The sequence below is a fragment of the Vicugna pacos genome, chromosome 28 (genome assembly GCF_048564905.1).
Source record: "Vicugna pacos chromosome 28, VicPac4, whole genome shotgun sequence".
Classification (NCBI taxonomy): Eukaryota; Metazoa; Chordata; class Mammalia; order Artiodactyla; family Camelidae; genus Vicugna; species Vicugna pacos.
The window spans coordinates 13,394,401-13,415,735 of record NC_133014.1 but is presented as its reverse complement, the minus strand read 5'-3'; the positions used below and the strand labels follow the sequence as shown (position 1 = coordinate 13,415,735).

At 46.5% G+C, this 21,335-nt stretch overlaps 2 long non-coding RNA genes across 3 annotated transcripts; both read left to right on the top strand.

Annotated features, from left to right (window-relative positions):
* The first annotated feature begins 284 nt into the window (after positions 1 to 284).
* LOC140690111 (uncharacterized) lies at positions 285 to 6,576 on the top strand. 2 transcript variants are annotated; one of them, XR_012065288.1, is made up of 5 exons: positions 285 to 395; positions 1,216 to 1,270; positions 3,454 to 3,537; positions 5,463 to 5,841; positions 6,334 to 6,576. It is a non-coding gene; the product is annotated as an uncharacterized lncRNA (long non-coding RNA). The 2 variants fall into 2 exon arrangements; XR_012065289.1 differs by having other exon boundaries at positions 3,454 to 3,560.
* Positions 6,577 to 12,988: 6,412 nt separating this feature from the next.
* LOC140690130 (uncharacterized) lies at positions 12,989 to 19,609 on the top strand. Its single transcript, XR_012065314.1, has 4 exons — positions 12,989 to 13,114; positions 13,787 to 13,893; positions 16,845 to 17,202; positions 19,032 to 19,609. It is a non-coding gene; the product is annotated as an uncharacterized lncRNA (long non-coding RNA).
* Positions 19,610 to 21,335: the final 1,726 nt, after the last annotated feature.

The following is a 21,335-nucleotide window of genomic DNA, read 5'->3' as shown; positions in this document are numbered from 1 at the left end:
ATTTCATGGGTTATTAGCCGCTTACTCTTGCTTGCAATGCAATTTATACAAAATATAACCCCACTTTTCGTTCCTGGAAACTGTTTTGGAAAATACTTTTTCAGAAAAGCAGGATTTGTTTCTGATAAGCTTTTACAGCCCTACTATTTTCCGGCCTCGTAGTTCTGATCCACACGGGGAGAGAACAGCGATTTAAAGCCTTGAGAAGAAAGGGGTGGGGAAAACGGAATTTGGAATGTTGAAAATTGGGCGAGGTCACAAAGTCTCCAGGAGGCTTTCTCTCGAGGAGGCACTGGAACAAGAACAAAGGCGGGATACAGGCAAAGAACACCAAGACCATCGGGACGGGAGGAACCGACACCAGAACTAGCGTTGCTGGGGAGGGGACAGCCCAGGTTTTTGTCTTTTAACCCTGGCTCATAACCTTCCACAAAAGCGTTAGCCATTAGAGGGAGTGTGGGCTGTGATCGGCAGGAAGGGTGGGAACATGGAGGGAGGGCTGGCGCCGGCGGAGGCAGCAGCAGAGCGCTGCTGGGTCACACCCTCTGGATCCACGGGGAAGTGGGGACTAACCCAGAGGACGGCCTGGGGCTGCCAGGCTTTCTCTAGCACCAAAAAGAGGCTTGTGATTTCCAGGGATGGAATTTCCTTTTAAGGAGGGAGGAGCGGGCACATTGTGTTGTGATTTGTCCCATATCTGCCTGCCTGCCAGGGGCTAGACACTGAGGGCAGGTACTTTGAATGCATTGTGATCCCTGTCCACAGGGACTTCAAGTCCACTGGGTGAGACTGTGACCACAGCAGACTACAGTTGGGGACATTTAGGCTGAAAAAGCCACTGCCCGTTTGGCATGAAGGAGTGGCTTAACAGACCTGTGCTGTGGCGGGTAATTGGGCCTGAGGAGGAGAATAAGGAAGAGAGACATTAGGAGATCACAGCGGCCAGGCACTGTGCTCGGAGCTTTAATTCTCAGAAACTATGAAAGCAGTGTGACTATCATCCCAATTTACAGATGGGAAAACTAAGGTTCAAAGAGACTAGGGATTTGCTAGTCACATAGCCAGTGAGTAGTGGAGCTGGAATTGGGCCAAGGGTGTGCTTTGGGGGAATCCTATAGCCTGATGTTCAGGACATCTGTTGTGTGCAACGTTCCATGAGCATCCACTAATTGAGGCATATTTATAATTGTCTCTGTTGGATCTACCTTCAAATAGCAGCGTAGTATATCTGCTGGTGAGAGGGCTTTGGAAAGAAAGAAAGCTGGTGAGGGTAAGTGTCCTGGGGTGAGAGATGGGAGCACTGTCTTCAATGGGATGATCAAGAAGGGCTCCTGGGAGAAGGAGCCCTGGAGCAAAGACTTAAGGGCTGAGAGGAGGAGAGTGGAGGGATAAGTTGAGCCTGTTTCTGGGGGAGGAACAGCAAGTGCATTCTTACTGCAAGGTCGGAAAGAGCTGGGGCCTCTGAGGGACAACAAAAAGCTGGCCTGGAGTGAGCACGGTGAAGGGAGCTGAGGTGGGAGCGGCCAGGAGGTGCAGGAGGCAGATGGTGAGGTCCTAGGTCTGTTGCAAGGTTGGCTGCTGAGGGGTTCCCCCTCCCCTATCCCAAGGCGCCCCCAGGCACCCCTCCTGGGGATAAAGTACCTGTCTGGACACAACCACACCTACGGCCTCTTCTGGACCAAGCTGCTCTCCAGGTCATCTGGGAAGTGAAGACCAGGTCCTCTCCCTTCAGGTCCCACAGACCCCTCGTGGCCAGTGGGCGCGCCCAGGACAAAAGCCCCAGAGTCCCGCTTCGCTTCCGGGGTCCTCTCCCTCTCAGAAGATGCCCATGACTTTCTCGCCCCTTCCCCAGGAAATCCTTTGTATTCTGAGGTGGTAGGGCGCCCATGTGAGCCTTGCTCTTCCTAGGAATTTAAGGACAAAACTCAGGAGGAGACTGAAGGGCACTTTTGCTCTTCCACTCTGAGACAATGAGCTATTGGATGGGGCCCGGCCAAGGTGGGGAAAGGAGGGGTGGAGAGGCGAGGGGACTGAGTTATCACATCAGAAATCTTACCACACCACATGGTTTACAAGGTAAGGCTGGTCTTCCTCAAACTGTCCCGGCTCCTGAGCTGCTTAAGGGCACACACATGTGGACACCCCTCAGCCTGAATGGTAAAACCCCCAGAAGACAGGCCCGAAAGGCCAAGCACTGGCCAAGAGGCCCACCTTCCTAGGCCCCGCCTCTCCCCATGGTTGATCCCAGCGGATTTCGCGGGCATCACAGTGGAGTCAGCACGAGAACCCGGAGCTGGAGGGTCAGAGAGCATGGAAGCATCTCAGGCCCCCCCTTTCCCTCCCTCCTCCCTCCCTTACCCCTCCCCCCACCGCTATCTCTACGCTGTGCCACCGGGGAACGCTGACACCCTCAGGAGAATTATCCTGAATTTCTGGTTTCTGCCCTTTTCCTCCTAAGAACTCAGGAAACAATGATAAGCCCAGCCACCAAATGAGGCTTGCGCTGAAGCTGAAATAGAATGGTCATGTTTCTTTTTAAACACACCTGAATTTCTAGTTTCACTTTCTTATTTCATTCCTAAGACAAGCTTTAAAAATCAGGCCTCCAGGTTATGAAGAGGGCTCAGGGCTTGGGACTTTTCACTGACTTTCCTTCTTTCTTTTTTAAATTTTTTATTGGTGTGTAGTTGATTTACCATGTTAGTTTCAGGTGTACAGCAAAGCGATTCAGTTACACATATCATACCTAGATATTTTTTTCAGATTCTTTTCCATTACTCATTACAAGAAATGGAATCTAGTTCCCTGGGCTGTGCAGTAGCTCCTCGTTGTTACCTAGTTTATATACAGTCATGTGTGTCTTTTAATCCCCAACCCCTAATTTATCCCTCCCCGCCCTTTCCCTTTGGTAACTATAGTTTGTTTTCTACGTTGTGAGTCTGTTTTTTGATTTGTTAATAGAATTTGTGTCATTTTTTTAGATTCCACAGATGAGTGATATATGATATTTGTCTTTCTCTGTCTGATTTACTTCATTCAATATGATAATCTCTAGGTCCGTCCTAGAGATTGCTGCAAATGGCATTATTTCATTCATTTCTTGTGGCTGAGTAATATTCCATTATACATATGGAATATATATGTATGTGTATGTGTGTGTGTATATATATGTGTGTGTATATGTGTATATATATATATATACACACACACACACACACACCACATCTTCTTTATCCAGTCAACTGTCGATGGACATTTAGGTTGTTTCCTTGTCCCAGCTATTGTAAATAGTGCTGCTATGAACATCGGGGTGCAGGTGTCTTTTCGAATTAGAGTTTTCTCTAGATTTATGCCCAGGAGTGGGATTGCTAGACCATATGTTAAGTCTATTTTTAGTTTTTTAAGGAACCTCCAGACTGTCCTCCATCATGGCTCCTTCTCTGTCTTTCTTAGGGTGCACCCGGGGCTCAGGACGACAGAAGAACCCCATTCCCACACTCCACCCCCGAATCAAGAAGCAGGTGTGCCGAGTGCCTGGTGTGTACCCCGTGCTGCTCAAGGTGCCGGCAAAACAGAGGGAGGCCACCCCGGGGAGCAGCTGGGCTAGATCAGAAGGAAGACCCAACCTGTCTTCCCAACACTTCCCAACCCCCCAGGTCGCTCTCCCACCCTCTTCTCTGACCTTCAGGCGAACCCTTCCCCTCCTCGGGCAGTATCATGTGCCTGGGTTCCCACCTTCTCCTGTCATTTCCCTTGAACGGGGAACACCCTCCCGTGTTGCTCCTGTCTATTCTCCCTGCAGTCCCCAACCAGACGTGCAGGGGAAACTCCTCTGTTTCTCCTGTCTCCAGCTGGGTGTCCTATGGTTCCATTCGGTTCTGACACTGTCCGCCTGGAGTTAGCATCAGAGCCCACAGGTTAAGGGCTCGGTTCCACAAAAGCGCCCCCTCCCCACACCTCAGACGCCAGGGGCCCGTCCATCCTGACAGAGGGCAGAAGTGGAGCCCGGCCGCCCTCTGACCCAGCGACCACAGGCCTCGCGGTCCATTCCAGAGAAACGAGGGCATGCGTGTATTTGATGTATTCACATGCTTAACCACTGAGTTACTCCACAGCAGCCACAAAGGAGCCCAGCGCTGGTGTCCGATGTTGTGTGATTCCATTCAGATGACGTTCTAGAAAAGGCAAAAGTAATTTTTGATGATAAAAGTCAACAAAACCTCGTGGGGGGAGAAAAACATATACCTTGTTCAGAGCGGTAGTTACATGAGTGTGTACATGTGTAAAAATTATCGAGGTGTACACTTACGATCAGCATTCATCTGCACACCACTGTATGTATGTTTTACATCAACTACAAGATTTTTTAATCCTGTGAAGAGCTAAGGATTGCCAGCTTTTAAGGCTGCTTACTGTCAACTCAGAGGAAAGGGCAGAAGCTGATATAAGCAGAGCCTCTAACTGGTCCCACAGGGCAGCAGGAAGCCACGTTTTCCCTCCTTCTTCCCTGCCCTTGAGCATTTTCTCCACTTTGAATGACTCTCCTTCTCTTTTCTAGTTAGTCAAGCCTCAGCCATCCTTCAAGGCCTTACCAAGCACCACCTTCTCCGTAATGGGCTAGTGCCCGCCTGGATTTCCCAACCAGAGACATTCTCTCTGTCCTCTCAGCGTCTACCTGTCCCTCTCAACTGGTACCTGGCCACATCCATCACCTTCTAGGGTAGACTGAACGGAGAAGGATTCATATTAATTGATACTGGTGACTCCCACAGTAGCTAGTCTATGATAGACACTCGGTAAACACTCACTGAATTAAAGCTGAAGTACCAGCAGCCTCACCTGCTCCATTTTGGCCACACTAAAGCCAACACACTACAGTCTTATTGCTGGTTTTCTTGTGCTTTGACGGGGCCCAAGCATGATGGACATGATGGATTTGCCAGGGTTCAGGGAGGCCAAACAGCAGCGTCATTTCCCTCCCAGAACCGGGACAGGATGCAGTCCTATTACAATGAGGGGAAGTACAGGTAATTCACAGTTGAGGCTACTGATGGAAAGCTATTTACTGCCCGGATGGGAACTGTGAATCTCAGCCAGTTAGAAGATTTTAGATATTGGGGTGCTGGTTTCTGCGACATTCAGAGGCTGTGCTCTTGTTCAGTTTCGTTCAACCTGCATTTTTTGAGCACTCAGTGAGTGTCTATCACTGCACGAGGCCCGTGGAAGCCATAAAAGGCACGAGCCAAGCAGCTATACAAAAGGCAGAACCAAACCAATGCTAGAGAGGGCTCTAAGCAAAGCTCCGAGGGAAGGTACGTGAAGGAGCTGTTAACTCTGGGCAAGAGGCTGCTTTGTGGGAGCAAGGAGCATTTGGATAAAGACCCAGAGGAGTGAGAAAGGAGCAGGGGTTTCTTAACAGAGGAGCAATTCGTAGTGATACCATAGCATGTTTGTACTTTCAGGACATAAGGAATTGTTCCATGTGCCATTGGGGGAGGATGTGACATTTGAACCAACACGGTCACCCTGAAGCCACGAAGAGCCACGCCAACATGCTGAAAGAGTGGAGAAATGAAAAGAAACTGGGTGGAGCTCTTGAGCTGCTGAGGGTTTCCTGAAAATGCCTCACCTTTGAACTTTTTATGTGAAATAATAGGTTCTTCTTCTATTTAAGAAATCTGTAGTGGCAGTTTCTGTTTCCGGTCGTCAAAGATATTCTCCCAGTGATCACCTGGAATGGAAGTCTCTGGAGATGGAGATACTGGTTTGTAGGATATTGTAACAGTCCAGGCAAGAGGCAACAGAGGCTTAAATGAAAAACCTGCACGTCGTGATGTGCTGGTGAGTGTTCAACAACCAGCTCTCAGTTCAGGCTGGAGGTGGGTAGGTGCTGAATTCGTAGCATTTGCAAATTTCTATGGTGTGTTATCGCCAATTTCAAACTGCCAACGCTTTAAGCACCAACTTGCCCGCTTTCTGAAAAGTTTAACAATTGGATCTTCACCAGCTGGTGCCGGTTGGCTTCAGCACACCCCTGGCTGCAGGGACAGGAAATCAGGGCAGATACAAAAGACTTTGCACAGGAAGAATTAGTAAGACTTCAGATCATGTGAGCAGTTACAGAAGTTGTAATCTGACAAACTGAAACAAACTTATTTTTTAACATAGTTCAGAGAATATTTATTGACCCGGAGAGATGTTCTTTTTTTTGTTTCCTTATTGTGAAGATTTCTTATTTTTATTGAATTATAGTGGGTTTACAGTGTTGTGGTAATTTCTGGTGTACAGCATAGTGATTCAGTAATACATATTTCATATTCTTTTTCATTCCAGGCCATTACAAGGTATTGAATACAGTTCCCTGTGCTATACAGTAGGACCTTGTTGTTTATCCAGTTTCGTGGAGATTTTTCTTGTAGCTCCAATTGTACAAGATTTTCTGCCAAAGTTCCGTAGGTATTATGTGAGAGCTGGTCCACGTGCAGATGTGTTTTTGATGTATTCTGAGGAGAGGATGAGCTGCACACCCTTCTCTTTACCATCTTGAAGCCCCTCTTAGAAACAAACTTTTGCTTACTTCTGTGGTTTCATTTCTGCGCTTCAAGAGTGGAAGACCAAAGCGCCCAGTAACCAGGACATTTCCCAGAAAATGCATTGGGAGACACAGTACTGCTTTGGGGAAAGATTTTACAGTCCCCAAATAAGTATCATAAATTAATTGCATGGCCAAACTATTGTACAGATACAGAATAAAACAAGGCCTTGAGAAAGTGGGTGCCTCTGGCACTGAGCCCTGGGAAGGGCCAGGTGAACTTGTAAGACATAACAGCATCCTAGGACCTTCATCAGGCAGAACCCTGGAAGTTGACGTCAGTGGGAGTCTGGCTGGAAGCACATGGTGGGGAAAAAGCAGGCCAGGTGGCCAGGATCAACAGGCTAGTTAGGGCAGCCAAAGTGGAGATGCTATAGTTTGTTAATCCGTTGCTTTCTCCGTCTGTTCAATCACAATTTATTAAGCTCCCATTAAGTACTGGGTCCTAGGCTACGTGCGCTCAGGATAAACACAATGGGTGCTCCTGGACGTCATTCTCTTACAGGTAAGATGAACAGGTAACCTAGATTAATGACAAAATATGGGATCACGGAATTCTGTATTCTGATTTGAAACTGAAAGGGCATTAATCTTATTTTTTACCTCCCCAGTGAAATTCGAAAGACTGAGCCCTTAACACTGAGACACAGGCCTGTTGGCTCAACCCCGGAGTTTTTCAGCATTTACTCTCAATTTCTATAGCACTCATTTCTATCTCTGTAATGTTAAATCGATGTTCGCTAGAAATCAGCAAGACTAGGAGGGTTAGAAGATACAAGTCGCTGGCCCCATGAATGCAGGTTATCAAGCACCTCAATCATAGCAGAGGCTTTGTTCCACATTGTGGAGAAATCCTGTTCTCTGCAAAAGCCATTCTGCCCAGGAAACTTCTCACTCTTGTATCATTGCAGCTCCCGAGACCTTCATCTGAGGCATCTGTGGCTAAAAAGAACCTATTCTTTGACTCAACCTTTTTTGTCCAAATATTATCTCCTGCAAGGCTGTCCCTCATTTTGTTTCCTGCTACTCAGATGCCAGGTTATTTGAGATGGCTTGTTGTTAGGGGAAAAAAAATCAGTACAGTGTATAATCATATCACGGGGGTTCTTTGGGTTTTGCTTAAAAAAAAAAAAATGCCATCCAGCCTGGCTTAGGCAAAAAGGATTTATTTACTCATATAAATGAGAAATCCAGGGAGTAGGTTTTGTTTCAGGTGGGCTGATGTGAAGATACAGTCAAATGATGTCTCAGGGACTTGGCTTCTCTTTCCACCTCTCACCTCAAACTTCCGCATTCTCAGGCTGACCCTCCCCCCTCACAGTGACAATACAGCTGCTGGAGCACAAAGACGACCTTCCTCCCAGGGGTAAGGACAGCAGAGAAGAGGGAACTTCTCTTTAACCAGTTCCAGCAAAAGCCCTAGACCTAACTTTCAACAGTCTGAGTTGGGTCAAGGGTCCATCCCTGACCCAGTCACCCTGGCTGGGATAAGTGAAGACAGAGCCTGGTTTCAAACTAGCTCATATGCTACCCCTGGAATGAGGGGATGGATCAGCTTCACTGGAATCACAGGGACATCACGTGGAGAAGGAGTACATTTCTGAATGAAAATCGGGGAATATTAATAAGTACAGGGTACATGGATATTAAGCATGAAAACCCATCAGTGTCCACAACAGTCATGTGCTGAGCTGGAGTTTAAAGGTCCCATTCCAACCTTTTAACCCCTCGGGACTAGAAGGGCTATGCTGAGTCCAAACCTGGGGTAGACAGCTGTGAGCTGGCAGAGAAAATCTAACTTCTCTGTCATCCCAGCTCTATTCCCAGTGTCCCTGACAAAAACCAGGGCTGGGACAAAGGCCCTGAGATTAAATACAGACAGAGAGACACACACACACACATCGCCTGTGTACGTACATACACATATATATATAAATGTGTGCATGTGTGTGTGCATATATATAAAGAGAGAGACTTTTAAGGAATTGGTTCACATGATTATGGGGGCTGGCAAATCCAAAATCCATACAGCAGGTCAGCAGACTGGAAACTCAAGCATTTCTTTCATGTTACAGTCTTAAAGCACAATTCCTTCCTCTCCAGGAAGCCTCAACTTTTGCTCCTCAGGCCTTCAATTGATTGAGCGAGGCCCACCCATATTAGAGCAGATAATCTCCTGTATTTCAAGTCAGCTGATTATAAATGTTAATCACATCCACAAAATACCTCCACAGCAACATCTAGACTGCATTTGACCAAATAACTGGGCACTATAGTCTAGTCAAGTGGATACAAGAAATGAACCATCACAGCACCTCGGGTTGGTTGCCCATTTCATCCCCAGAAGTACCTGGCTTCCACCAGGCATTGACTGCCTGGAACTGGGCACCAGTCTATGCCATGCCAAGCCTGGCCAGCAGCAAGGAACACCCAGCGCAGAAGTTGGGGTCCCACCCCTACCCAGGGCCAGGAGATGAACAATAAGCTGACTGATGGAGCAGAAATCTGGGCAAAACCTCAGGATGAGCTTGGGACCTCCAAGCCACTACCTCAGGTTTGGGTTGCCTACTTCCTGTCTTCTTTGGAGGGAGGGGAAAAAGCCTCCATGGTATTTCAGTCATTGGGTTTAGGGGGCTTTTCTGTCATATGCAGCTGTTACATGAACCCAATTCTACGTAATACAAAAACCAAAGGGAATGCAACTCATTGAAGAAAAGATGATAAACAACTAAAGAAGAAAGCATTTTAAAAAAATAAAGCGTAATTCAAGATGACAGAATGGAGACTAGAGAGATTTTTTTTTTTACCATCAGTCAATATAAATTTTTTTTTTAAATCTTTTAAAAAGACTCTCAGATTGGGTCAAAACCATTTTCAGTCATAATTTTTTCAGGAAAGGCATATTAGCAAAGGTTTTCAGAAAGGTCAGGGTGTTAAGAACAACATAAAATTCAAGCCAGAAAACAGTCAACAGCTAAAGAGTGTTATGTAATATTGCCGCTCTCTTAAAAACATTCATAAACTTTTATGCACTGAATAACATCGCGCGCACACACACACACGTGTTGTTACCACTTAGAAGGGTGCCAGGCCCAGATGGTTTCACAGATGATTTCTTTCAAAGCTGCAAGAAAGCAGTAACTTTATTACCTCAAAATTTGTTTCAGTAGCCAGAAAAAGACATATGCCCACCAAAACATTTCACAGAGCCAAAATGATCCTGCAAGCAAAATCTACCATGGATATTGCTGCAAAATTCTAAATGAAAAAGTAGCAAAATTAATCAGGATTAAAATATCTAAAATATCAAAGTATTTAAATAATACTACTACAATGCTGCTAACTAAAGTTTATTATAAGAATACAAGGATATTTCAATATCAGGAAATAGATTGTCATAATTCAGCACATTAATTGGTAAAAGGAAAAAATATCTATGTTTATCTTGATATGAGCCCAAAGGTTTTGGAGGTGTTTTTATTTCAACAGTTATATCTGATTTTTTTTAAAGTTCTTGGTAAACTAATAGTAGATGAGTTCTTTCTTGATAGAACTAAAAATATCTGGTTCATACTACCAGCCAACATACTATTTAATGGTGAAACATTAGAGTAATTCCATTTAAAATCAGGAGAGAGCTGAGGCTGTGAATTAGCCCCACTGAGTCTTCACATTGTTCTGGAAGCCATCACTATGACCACAGGGCAAGAAAAAGAAATGAGAGGCATTACTACTGGAAAGGAAAAGAGGAAAGTGTCATTATTACAATAACATAATTCTCCAAATTAAGATTCAGCAAATAAATGCTAGAATCATGGACAGAGGTTAATTAGGTTTTTTAGATCACAAAATAAACATAAATCAATTGTAGCAATATTCAGCTAGAATACATAATTTAAAAATACCAATCTTAAAGTAAAAAAAAAAAACTAAAAAACATAGCAGATTATATTTTCAATAAATTCTGGCAGTCTGTTTTTTTAAATTCTCAGCAACGGTAAACCCCATTCCCCATGCTCTTCTGCAGTGTGTCCTGGCCACTCCCCCATAAGAGATAGAGTCCAGGTCCCTGACCCAGGAATTCAGACTGGCCTTGTGACTTGCTTTGAACCAATAGAATTCAGCTGATTTCTGAGGCTAGACCAGAAAAGGTCATGTCTGGTCCCCTGGGATGCCTGCTCCCATCCACATGCCAGGCAAGATGTCCAATGCCCTGAGGCCACCAGGTTGGAGAGAACACTCTTAGCATTCCATCCCATGGTCCCCCACAGCCCCAGTTGAGCCCAGTCTTCCAGCATCCCCACCAAGGGGTCAGATATGTGATGACACCACCCTGGAACTTCTAGACCACCCCATTCACTAGTGGAGCACCACAAAGTGACCTCAGTTGATGTCACAAAGCACTTGATCAAAGTTCTGACCCCCAGAATGCAAAATGGTGCAGCCACTATGGAAAACAGTTGGGGGATTTCTCAAAAAGTTAAACATAGAACCACCATATGACCCAGCAATGCCACTGCTAGGTACATACCCAGAAGAACTGAACAGATGTTTGCACGCTCATAATCACAGCAGCATTATTCACAATGGCCAAAAGGTGGGCACAACCCTAGTGTCCACCAACAGATGAACAGATAAATAAAATATGGTACGTACATATTTCAGAATATTATTCAGCCATAAAAAGGAATGAATTTTTGATATATGCTTCAGCCTGGATGGACTTTGAAAACATTATGCTCAGTGAAATAAGCCAGACAGGACAAATCATATATTGCACTTACATGAGCTCCCTAGAATAGGCAAATTCACAGAAAGGGAAAGTAGAGTGGAGACTACAGGGTGGGGGGGGAGCTGGAGGAAGGGCTAGGGGGAGGGAGAGGTGGGGTTGTTCTTAATGGGTACAGAGTTTTGTTGGGGATGATGGAGAAGTTTTAGGTATAGAGAGTGGTGATGGTTACAAAATACTTTGAATGTATTTACTGTCACTCGACTGTACACTTAAAAGTGGTTAAAATGGTAAACCCTACGCTGCATACATTTCACCACAACAAGGAGATTTCCCTGACCCACAGAATACGTGATACAGCAAAAGAGCTGTTTAAGCCACTAATTTTGGCGTCATGTGTTAAGGAACAGTAATCCAGAACAAAGTATGCTTAGGAATAAATTTAGCGAGAAATGTACAGAACAGTATCAAAACACTACCGGTGGAAGCTGAGTAAGCTGTTTTCGAGAAACAGAAGGTCCCTCCACTTCCTCCCTACTCTCTTCCTTTGGGGTCAGCCCACATCATCTCTCCCCCATTGGTCTTTAGACTCCATACACACACACACACACACACACACACACACACACACCCCACCATTCCCTCCCCGGGTGGCCTAATGATGCTAAAATCCATCTGAATTTGCTTGCAGCCAGCACTGCTCACCAACACACCTGTCACTCAGGACCCAATTTGTACCAGGAGGCGTTTGCCCCACTATAATCTTTATCGAACTCGTAAATAAACACGTACATGTAATAAAGACACCTCTAGAAAATGTTGCTTTTTAAAATTAAACTGCAAAAGCAGTGTCCTTCTTGGACACAAAGCAAATCCGTAGGTGCCTCCCTCATCCCCACGCTGCAGACCACCCTCTTGCAAATGGATTGCTCCCCCCAGCCCCTTCTTTCTAGAAATTCTGGAAGCCTTACAGACTATAGACACGAAATAGGTGGAGAGCCCTTTAGCCAAGGCTGTTCCATCTCCTGCGTCCAGCACCCACCCCCCGGGGGTGCTGGGCTGCTGAGAGCCCTCCCACAGCTGCGTCCCCTCTTCTGCCCACAGGCTCAGGGTGCTGAGGGGGTCTTTCCTGGACCTCTCGGTAATGGTCTGGGGTGGGCTGTCTGCCTGGACCGCCCAGACGCCAGGCCTAGTCCACAGCCTCCCCAAGCCTGAACGCCACAGGCAGACCCAGGGCAGGTCTAAGCCAGCGAGACGCGCAGGGCTGTTATTTAACAGCTCAAGCATCATGAGAGGGTTTGATGACTCAAGTAGCAATTTCTTGAGTCATCATCGTTCATGTGGGAAGGAATTGCACCTGAGGGTGTTCAGGATCAGCAGTGGGGCTGGAGTGGAATGCACCCCAAGGCGGGCCTCTACTGGGCTCAAGGCTGCAGGGCCGTGCGGAGCAAAGAGCAGCCTGCGATCCAAGCCACAGGCACACGCGTAAACCTGGACCCTGGTCCTCACCCGCAGGTGAACGCGGAGACCCCGCGGGGCGGACAAGCGCCCTCTGGCGGCCGGTCGTGGAGGTGTCCACAGAGAGCGTGACCCCAGTAACTCGTCATATGGAGTGCCTGCTCCGTGCCTGGCGGGGACGTTGCACAACTTGCAGGACACCCGGAGGCGCCATTCTCCCAGAACCCAAAGTGAAGTGGCTCCTTGGAGTTAAGAATATGTGGTCTTTTCTCAGGCTCTGAGGGACCCACAAGCCAACGGAGGAGAGGGCACACGCTAGCTGGACCTTGAATAAGGTGAGGAGAGGGAGAAAGGGCCTTCTGGACAAAGGGCACGTGCCTGGACAGTGGTTGTAGGGGAGCTTGCCATGTTCTGTCTGGCTAGAGCCTACACGCGTGGGATGCAGATGGAAAAGGCTTGGGGAAAAAGCTTGGGATGGGTCCCCAGAGCCATGCTGGGGAGGTCGGGCTTTATCTTGTGCCAGACATCTCACATGTAAGTAGCTTGCAGACATGCGTTGTTAAGCCAGCACAGTGTGGGCATGCCTTCGAGAGGAGCCTGTGTTCTCAGCAGACGGTTACCCGCAGCTTCACCCACTTGCATCACTGCCCCAGCCCTGAAGCGTGTGACCCCTGCAAGGTCATGGGGTGCTGGTTCTGGAGAGCACACCTAGGAACTGGCGGAAGAGAGAGGCAAGCCTGCCAGCGGCAGGAAGGGTATGCCGTCAGCCTCCATTCCTTATCAGAGGTGCCCATCATTATCAGTAGATAATGACATGAGGCGCCCAGCATCCCAAGGGAAGGCTGTGCCCTGGCCCCTCCCGGACCCCGGACACAGAGGACTCATTGCAGGGTCAGCTTTCCTGTCCTTGCTTAGACCAACCCTGTCTGGGCTGCCCCTATGTCCAGGATTGCCCCTTCCTCCCTGGCCCAGGACTCCCCGTTCTCTGTGACTCTGTCCTCTCTCAGGGAAGCACTGGATTGTCCGACGGAGAGCAGGCTTCTCTCGTGCAAGGTTGGAGGGACCCAAAGGAACTCAAACCGCCAGCCTGCAGGCAACCACAAGCAGGCTCCAGGTACCCGGGGCACAGGTGGTGGCTATTGGGCCAGACTTTAGAAGGGGAGACAAGCGCCATCTGGTGGCCACTTCTGGAGTGGCAGCAGAGAACTGGCACACATATTCAAAATTTGCTACGACTCTATTCCAGGTCTTGAGCAAAGCAGAAAAAAATCCAGCACAGGGAACTACATTCAATATCTTGTAATAATCTACCATGAAAAAGAATATATATGTGTATAACTGAATCACTGTGCTGTACACCAGAAACTAACACAACATTGTAAATCCACTATATTTCAATTAAAATAAATAAATAAATAAAATGCATTTTTACAAAGTCAAAAAAAAAAAAAAAACCCAGAAAGCGGTGTCGTCTCTAAAAGTCACACTAGACCAGATACAACAAGTTTAATACTTTCTCTCTTCTCTGGCCACAGTTGACCTTCTCCATGGTCCCCAAACAGGTCACACATCCCCCTCTAATGTTACTCTTCTGTCCGAATTAAGGGCCCCTCCCTCCCTTCTGGCAAGAACCTGCTCATCCTCGGAGATGCTTCTGTGGTCCCCGGTGGCTAACGCCTTCCTCCTGTGCACTCCCAAACCTTGGCCAACCCGGTCCTGCACTCAGGGCTGTTCGGGGGTCACACCTTGGCCCTGCTACCGTCTCGCACATCAGGTGTGTGGCCCCTGAGGAGCTACTGAGCAGCCCTTCGTTCCTTCCTCTGGGATCGGAGTGACTGCTGTGGGTCAGGTGCCATGAGAGGCACCAGGAGGAAAGAGATGCCATGGTAACATTGGTGTCCCCTTCTCTTTTTTTGGCAGGGGGTAGATAATTAGGTTTATTTATTTGGTTTTTCAGTGGAGGTACTGGGGACTGAACCCAGGACCTTGTGCATGCTAAGCACAAGCTCTACCACTGAGCTGTACCCTTTCTCCAGCTTGTTTACCTTTCAGCTTGAGAGGCGTTGAGGAGAAGTAAAAGAAGATGTAACTTTCATAAAAGAGGCTTTCAGGGGACCCTTAAAAGAGAGTATTAGTGGAGCCTCAGTGAAGGCTTCTGTGGATCTGCTTTCTTCCTTTCCAAAGCTGCCTTTCCATCCACACGCACACACTTATATTGAGCGCCTCTCAACACAAGCCCGATCTGAGTGCGTAGAGACCCCAACCCAGACAGGAGGGTCCTTTTTATTACCTTTACTGATGAGCACCGCTCGGAGACAGACAGGAGGGCAGGTCTGAAGGCATTCTGAGGAAAGCAGGTCTGGGGCCAGTGACCTCTCCCCAAACTGTTCGTAAGAGGAGAAGATGCCACAGAGCTTAGATATTTTCTTAAGGATTATAAGCTTGCATGGAGTGTTTGCATTTGATGATCCTTGCAGTTCTCTCTCTGGCCAATGTTTTTCCTTCTTCTTCCTCTTTGTCTTCTTCTTTTTTATTTTGTTACATTGTAAATATTTTCTTAAGTCACCTTCAATCTATTCTGGCATAGGTGGGGTGTACACATATGGACGTGTAGTCAGAGACTGGGAAGTAAGAGGGCTTCTGAATTCGTGAGTGACTAGCGAGGGGGTGAAATACCCAGGCTGGAACAGGAGGGGGCGCAGGTGAGTATGAGTTGCGTTCTGGTCACATAAGGAGACACAGGGGATGACCTAACGTTTCTCGTTCCAGCCTCTGGTGAAGACGCTTGGGCTCACTAACTGCTCTTCAGCACTCTTTCCTCTTCAAAAACATCCATCCTAACTTTCAAAAAATGCCTTAGAGAAAACAAGAAAAAACTTTTTTTTATTCTATATGAATGCTTTCTCCCTTAAGACAGGGTGTGTAGCAACATGCTCAGAGATGCATGTTAAACCAGCATCTGAAGTGCCTCCCTGGGTCACACAGTCTACCCAGGAGCAGCAGATCTTCCAAACGACATTTCCGGTATGCAAATAGAGCGGAGCAGAAAAATTAGTGACAGATCTTTGGCGTCTTTGGTAATAAGAATGATCTGAACAGATTGCTACTCTGCACAGAAGCTTCTCGAGGTGGGCAGGTCTGCCCACCCTCCAACCCGCCCCATCCCACGCCCACCCCAAGCCTCTTCTTCACAGCTGGTACTTGAAATGTGACTTAATTATCAGGTTTTTCTCACCCTGTAGACAGCCCTGATTGGATGATTAGGGAAATCCTTACTGTCTTTCTTGAGGATGGAAAGACCGAGAAACAGGAAATGCAGGATTAACTATTCAATGGAATGGAGGACAGTTACCTTGTATTGGGTGCTTACTATGTGCTAGTCTTCCCATTTAGTGACCATTTCAGTCCTCACAACCCAAGAGAGAGTTGCCATTATTATCCTAATGTTGCAAATTAAGGCCATTGAGGCACAGAGAGGTTAAGCGACTTGTTAAGCAAGGCTACACACACAGGAATCAAACACCAGAGGCCATGCTCTTAAGGACCGCGATACATTGCTTCCCATCGTGTGGGTCCCGTTTTATGACACGGACATATATTATGTTATTTACTCTCAATATAGTACCATGAGTTAGACGCTAGCCCCAATTTTCTGATGAGAAAACTGTGGCCAGAAAGGTTAAGTGACTTCTCCCCCAAACACCCAGCTATTAATAGAGGTGGAATTCCATTCTCAGGAAATTTCCCATCACACCACTGGAATGCAAGGTCAATGAGGGCAGAGATTTTTCACTTTGGCTCATTGCTGTTTCCCCAGCACTGAGAAGAGAGCTTAGCATGCAGCAGGTACTCAGTATATATGTGTTGAATAAATGGAGGCTTCCACTGCTATAAATCCAGAGATAAGCAATTAGATTAGAATCACGTATCCATTCAGACAGCCTTGGCTTCACTGTACAGTATCCAGACGTCTCCCAGACTGCATGCAGCCCAGACTCTCCAACTTACATGTAAGGGGAAGTTGCACAATACACATCTACTCATCTCACCTCCGTCTTATTCCAGAAAGGGTTTAAGACAGTGCACGGGCCGAAGAGAAATGAAAACCAAGGCAAAAACAAGATGGAAACAACGCAGAGCCAGAATGGGGCTCAGCAATTCACAGCTTAAAGAACTCAGCGCTTGCTAGGAGAGTCTTGTATCCTGCTCCAGGCGTCCTAGCAGCCTGAGCGGAAAGGAATCTGATTGGCTACACGATTCACAATGTCTATGAGATAAAGGCAAGCTCGTGGCTTCAAAGCAGGATGACTCTTCTAAGTCCTAAGACCAGAAAAACGTCTCTCCTGGAGTTTCTCATGAAGGTGACTGCGTGCGTGATTTATTAGAAACTTCCAAACTGAAGCCAAAGAGGGAAGCTCCCAGGGTAAGAATGTAACTGAGCCTTTGCGGAGTCTAGCACAGCTTATAGCTCACCCCACTGGACTACACCCTGGGAAGCAAGTTCCCACGTGTTGTCAGAGTGTGTTCATGCCATTGCGTGAAGTCGGACCAGTTTTCTAGGTTCATTAGCTGAGGACGCACCAGTAAGCCTGCAGAGAAGGGATGTTCCTCCTGGAATTCCTTCGGCCCCTCTCAGGTGCCTGGGGTGCACTGGCAGCTTCTCTGAGCTGCACTGAGACACGACCAACATTAATTCTCATCAGTCATTTAGTTACTCCAATCCTTCCGTTAAGTCTCTTCCAGATATATGGCCTTACAAAGGGATCATGGTGGTGACGGAGGTGGGGGTGATTATGGCAGTGGTCACGGTGGTAGCGAAGGAGATGAGAGTGGAGCTGGTGTCAATGGTGGTAGTGGAGGTGGCGGTGTAGAAAATCATGGCGGTGGTGGTGCTGATGGCGGTGACGGTGGTAGTGGTAATGATGGTGGTGTTGCAGGTGATGGCGGAGGGGGTGATGGCGGGGGTGATGGTGATGGAGCTGGTGGTTTGGAGAACACAGAGAATGGGCAGGACAAAGCCTCTGGCCACCTTTCAGCTTCTACTTTGCTTCCTATCAAAGTATATACATTGGGAGATTCTCCCCAAACAGGACGGGACACAACTAAAAATGACACTTTGCTGAATTAATTACGTTGTAGAAGCATTGGAGAATAATCCTTATGGACATAGGAAAAAATACCATTTATTGGTAAGTTAAATAAAAAAAAGATTGCAAAAGGAATACATACAGTATAATTATATAAATTATACTAGCAATGAAAAAAATTAAGACCAAAAAAATTAAAAGTGGGTACCTTGGGCAGGATGGCAGGCTTATGGGTGGCTTTTATTTTCTCATTTGTGCCTTTCTATTTATCCCAAATGCTTACAAAAGTAAACAGAATGCCATTAAAAAAAAAAAAGTAAAAAGAAAAAGAAACAGAATATCCACTAGTCTGACTATCATCAAAAAACAGATAATAACCAGTGCTGGCACAGATGTGGAGAAATTGGAGCCCACATACTCCATTAATGGGAATATAAAATGGTGCAGACACTTTGGAAAATAGTCTAGCAGTTCCTTAAGCGGTTAAATATAGAGTTAGCATAACACCCCGAAATTCCTCTCCCACGTGTATTCTCAAGAGAAATGAAAACATAGGTCCACATGAAAACTTGTCCGTAACAAATGGATAAGCAAAATGTGGCATGCACAGACAATGGAATATTGTTCAACCTTAAAAAGGAATGAAATTCTGAAACACGCTACATGAGTGAAACTCGAAGACATTGTGCTAAACAAAATGTCCGATGCAAAAGGGTGAATTTTGTATAGTTCTACTTTTGTGAGGCACTAAGAGGCAAGTTCATAGAGACAGAAAGTAGAATGGTGGTTGCCGGGGGCTGGGGGGAGGGAAGAATGGGGAGTAATTGTTTAATGGGTGGAGTCTCAGTTGGGGGAGATAAAAAAAGTTCTGGCAACGGTGGTGGTGACGGTTGCATGACAATGTGAATATACTTAATGTTCCTGAACTGTACACTTCAAGAATTATTAAAATGGCAAATTTTATCTTTAGGTATATTTTATCATAATTTTTAAGATAATTACCAAAACTTTAAAAAAGAAGTGGAACTAAAACAAATACAGTTTTATCAATGTAAGCATTTTATACGATTAATTAACTATTCTATGACAATTAAAAAGTGGTTAAAGGGGTAACTTTTATGTCTATTTTACCACAATAAAAACATTTGTACTTGAATATTCACAGCCGCACTCTTCACAATGGTCGAAAAGTGGAAACAACCCAAAAGTCCATCAACTGATGAACAGATAAACAAAATGCAGTATATCCGCTCAATGAAGCCTTATTCAGCAATAAAAAGGAACGAGGTTCTGATGCGTGCTACAACGCTGATGAACCTTGAAAACATTCTGCTACGTGAAAGGACACAAAGCACAAAGGTCATATGGTTGCATAATGCCGTTTATATGAAATGACCAGAATGGACAAGTCCATGGACAGTGGAAGTGGTGGCTGGAGCCGGAAACATTTGTCCTGAGGAGTAAACGTGGAGTTGCTGCCGGCTGGGTTTCTTCTGGGGGTGATGGTAACATTCTGATTGTGGTGGCGGTTGCACAACTCTGTGAATATATCGAAAGCTACAAATTGTACAATCTAAATGAGCAACTTGTAGGGTATGTGAATTCTGTCTCAATGCAACTGTTCCCAAAAACAGTAAATGGGGAAAAAAGGCAATCTGTAAAGGCATAAGCAATTTTAAATAATTTTGAAATGCTAGATGGTAGAGACACAGATTCAACATTAAAAGAACCAAATCAAATAAAACCATTTAAATCCAGGGCTGACCTCTCCATGAGATGCCACGTTGATCAAACAGCTTTTGGTTCCCCAGGGCAAGGGGAACTTGTGTGGTTCAAGGCTGCTAAGTTCTGAATGTTTGTGTCCCGACCTCACCCCCGACCCCCGCAATTCATATGCCGAAATCCTAGTCCCCAAGGTGATGGCATTAGCAGGTGGGAGCCCTTGGGTGTGATGAGGGTGTCGCCCTCATGAATGGGGTTAGTGCCTCCTAAAAGAGGCTGCTCAGAGCTCCCAGCCCCTTCCTCCTGTGAGGACAAAGCCAGAAGACAGCTGTCTATGAACCAGGAAACAAGCCTTCGAAATGTTAGGTAGTTAGGTAAGTGGGGGCACCGGGCAGGCAGGTGGAGGAGAGGGAGGAGGGTCCGGAAGACGGAGTTGTCCCCGCCACCAGCATAAAGGGCTTTCCTTCTAAACACGCGCCAGCGAGAAACCGGTTAGAAAACCCAACAGCCACGACTGCACGGTAGCAGAAAGGACTTAGCCGGACGTGAACCAGTGCTCATTGTATTATAATTAGCCTTGCAGTTCAGGCCCCCCCATGAGTTCTTCTGTGTGCATCCTGGGTAGGACATGCGCAAAGGGGCCAACATGACTCTGCTCCAGGGACAAGAGCCGCCAATCAATCAAGAGACCACGTCTAAGCGAGGGTGTGAGAGGAAGGGAGACAAAACCCACTGCTTTTCCCCTTGGCTCAGCCCGCCTCCTGCTCTTGGACGTGTACTTTTTCCTTTTCTAAATAAAACTTCCAAAGTCGTTCGCTACACAACTCACCATCTCCCGACTGTAAACCTATGCTGTATGACAAGAATCGGGGTCTTTACCTTTTGGGGTAACGGACACTGAATCCGCCAGCTTCTTGAACTTGCACTTCCCAGCGTCCAGGATGGTGGGAGATAAATTTCCATGGTTTATAAGCTACCCAGTCCGTGGTATTTTGTTCTGGCAGCTTCAAAGGACCCAGACAAAGGTCAAGCATCGCTCAGCCATCCTCAGGCAGTCCCAGCGGACTGAAGGCTTCTGGCCGAGGGGCACCCGGAGAAAATGGGGGGTGGGGGGTGGAGAGTATGTGCCCAGGGCGTCTACCCTGGATGGGGACACTCACTATGGTTTACAAATGCATGAAATGTCATATCAAAATCTCGTGGGTGGGAAGGGGTAAATTGGGAATCCAAGATTTGCAGACACTAACTATTATATATAAAATAGATAAACAACAAGTTTCGGCTGTGTAGCACAGGGAACTATATTCAGTATTTCATAGTAACCTATAATGGAGAAGAATATGAAAAGAAATATATGTATGTATATGGATGACTGAATCATTAGGCTGTACACCAGAAATTGACACAATGTTGTAAACTGAGTACACTTCAGTTTTTTTTAAAAAAGGGTTAAAAAAATTTTTGCATGTGCCTCTGCCACTCAGGAAAAAAAAATCCTGGGTACCAGTACGGAGTGACTGCCTCCGGTATAAGAGCGTGGTTCTCGCATCTTCTCCACCGTCCCCATCTCCGCCCTTCCCTGACTCCTGGGTGGCTACTCTCACTTGCTTTCTCTGCCTGGCCCCTCAGGTACACCCAACCCCCTACTGAGGGTTTCTAAGGGAAATAGAGGAGTTGGCTCCTCAACCCTCCTCTTTGGTTTGAGGGAGAAAGAGATGGGGGGGGCACCCTGTGGCTTCTTTTCACC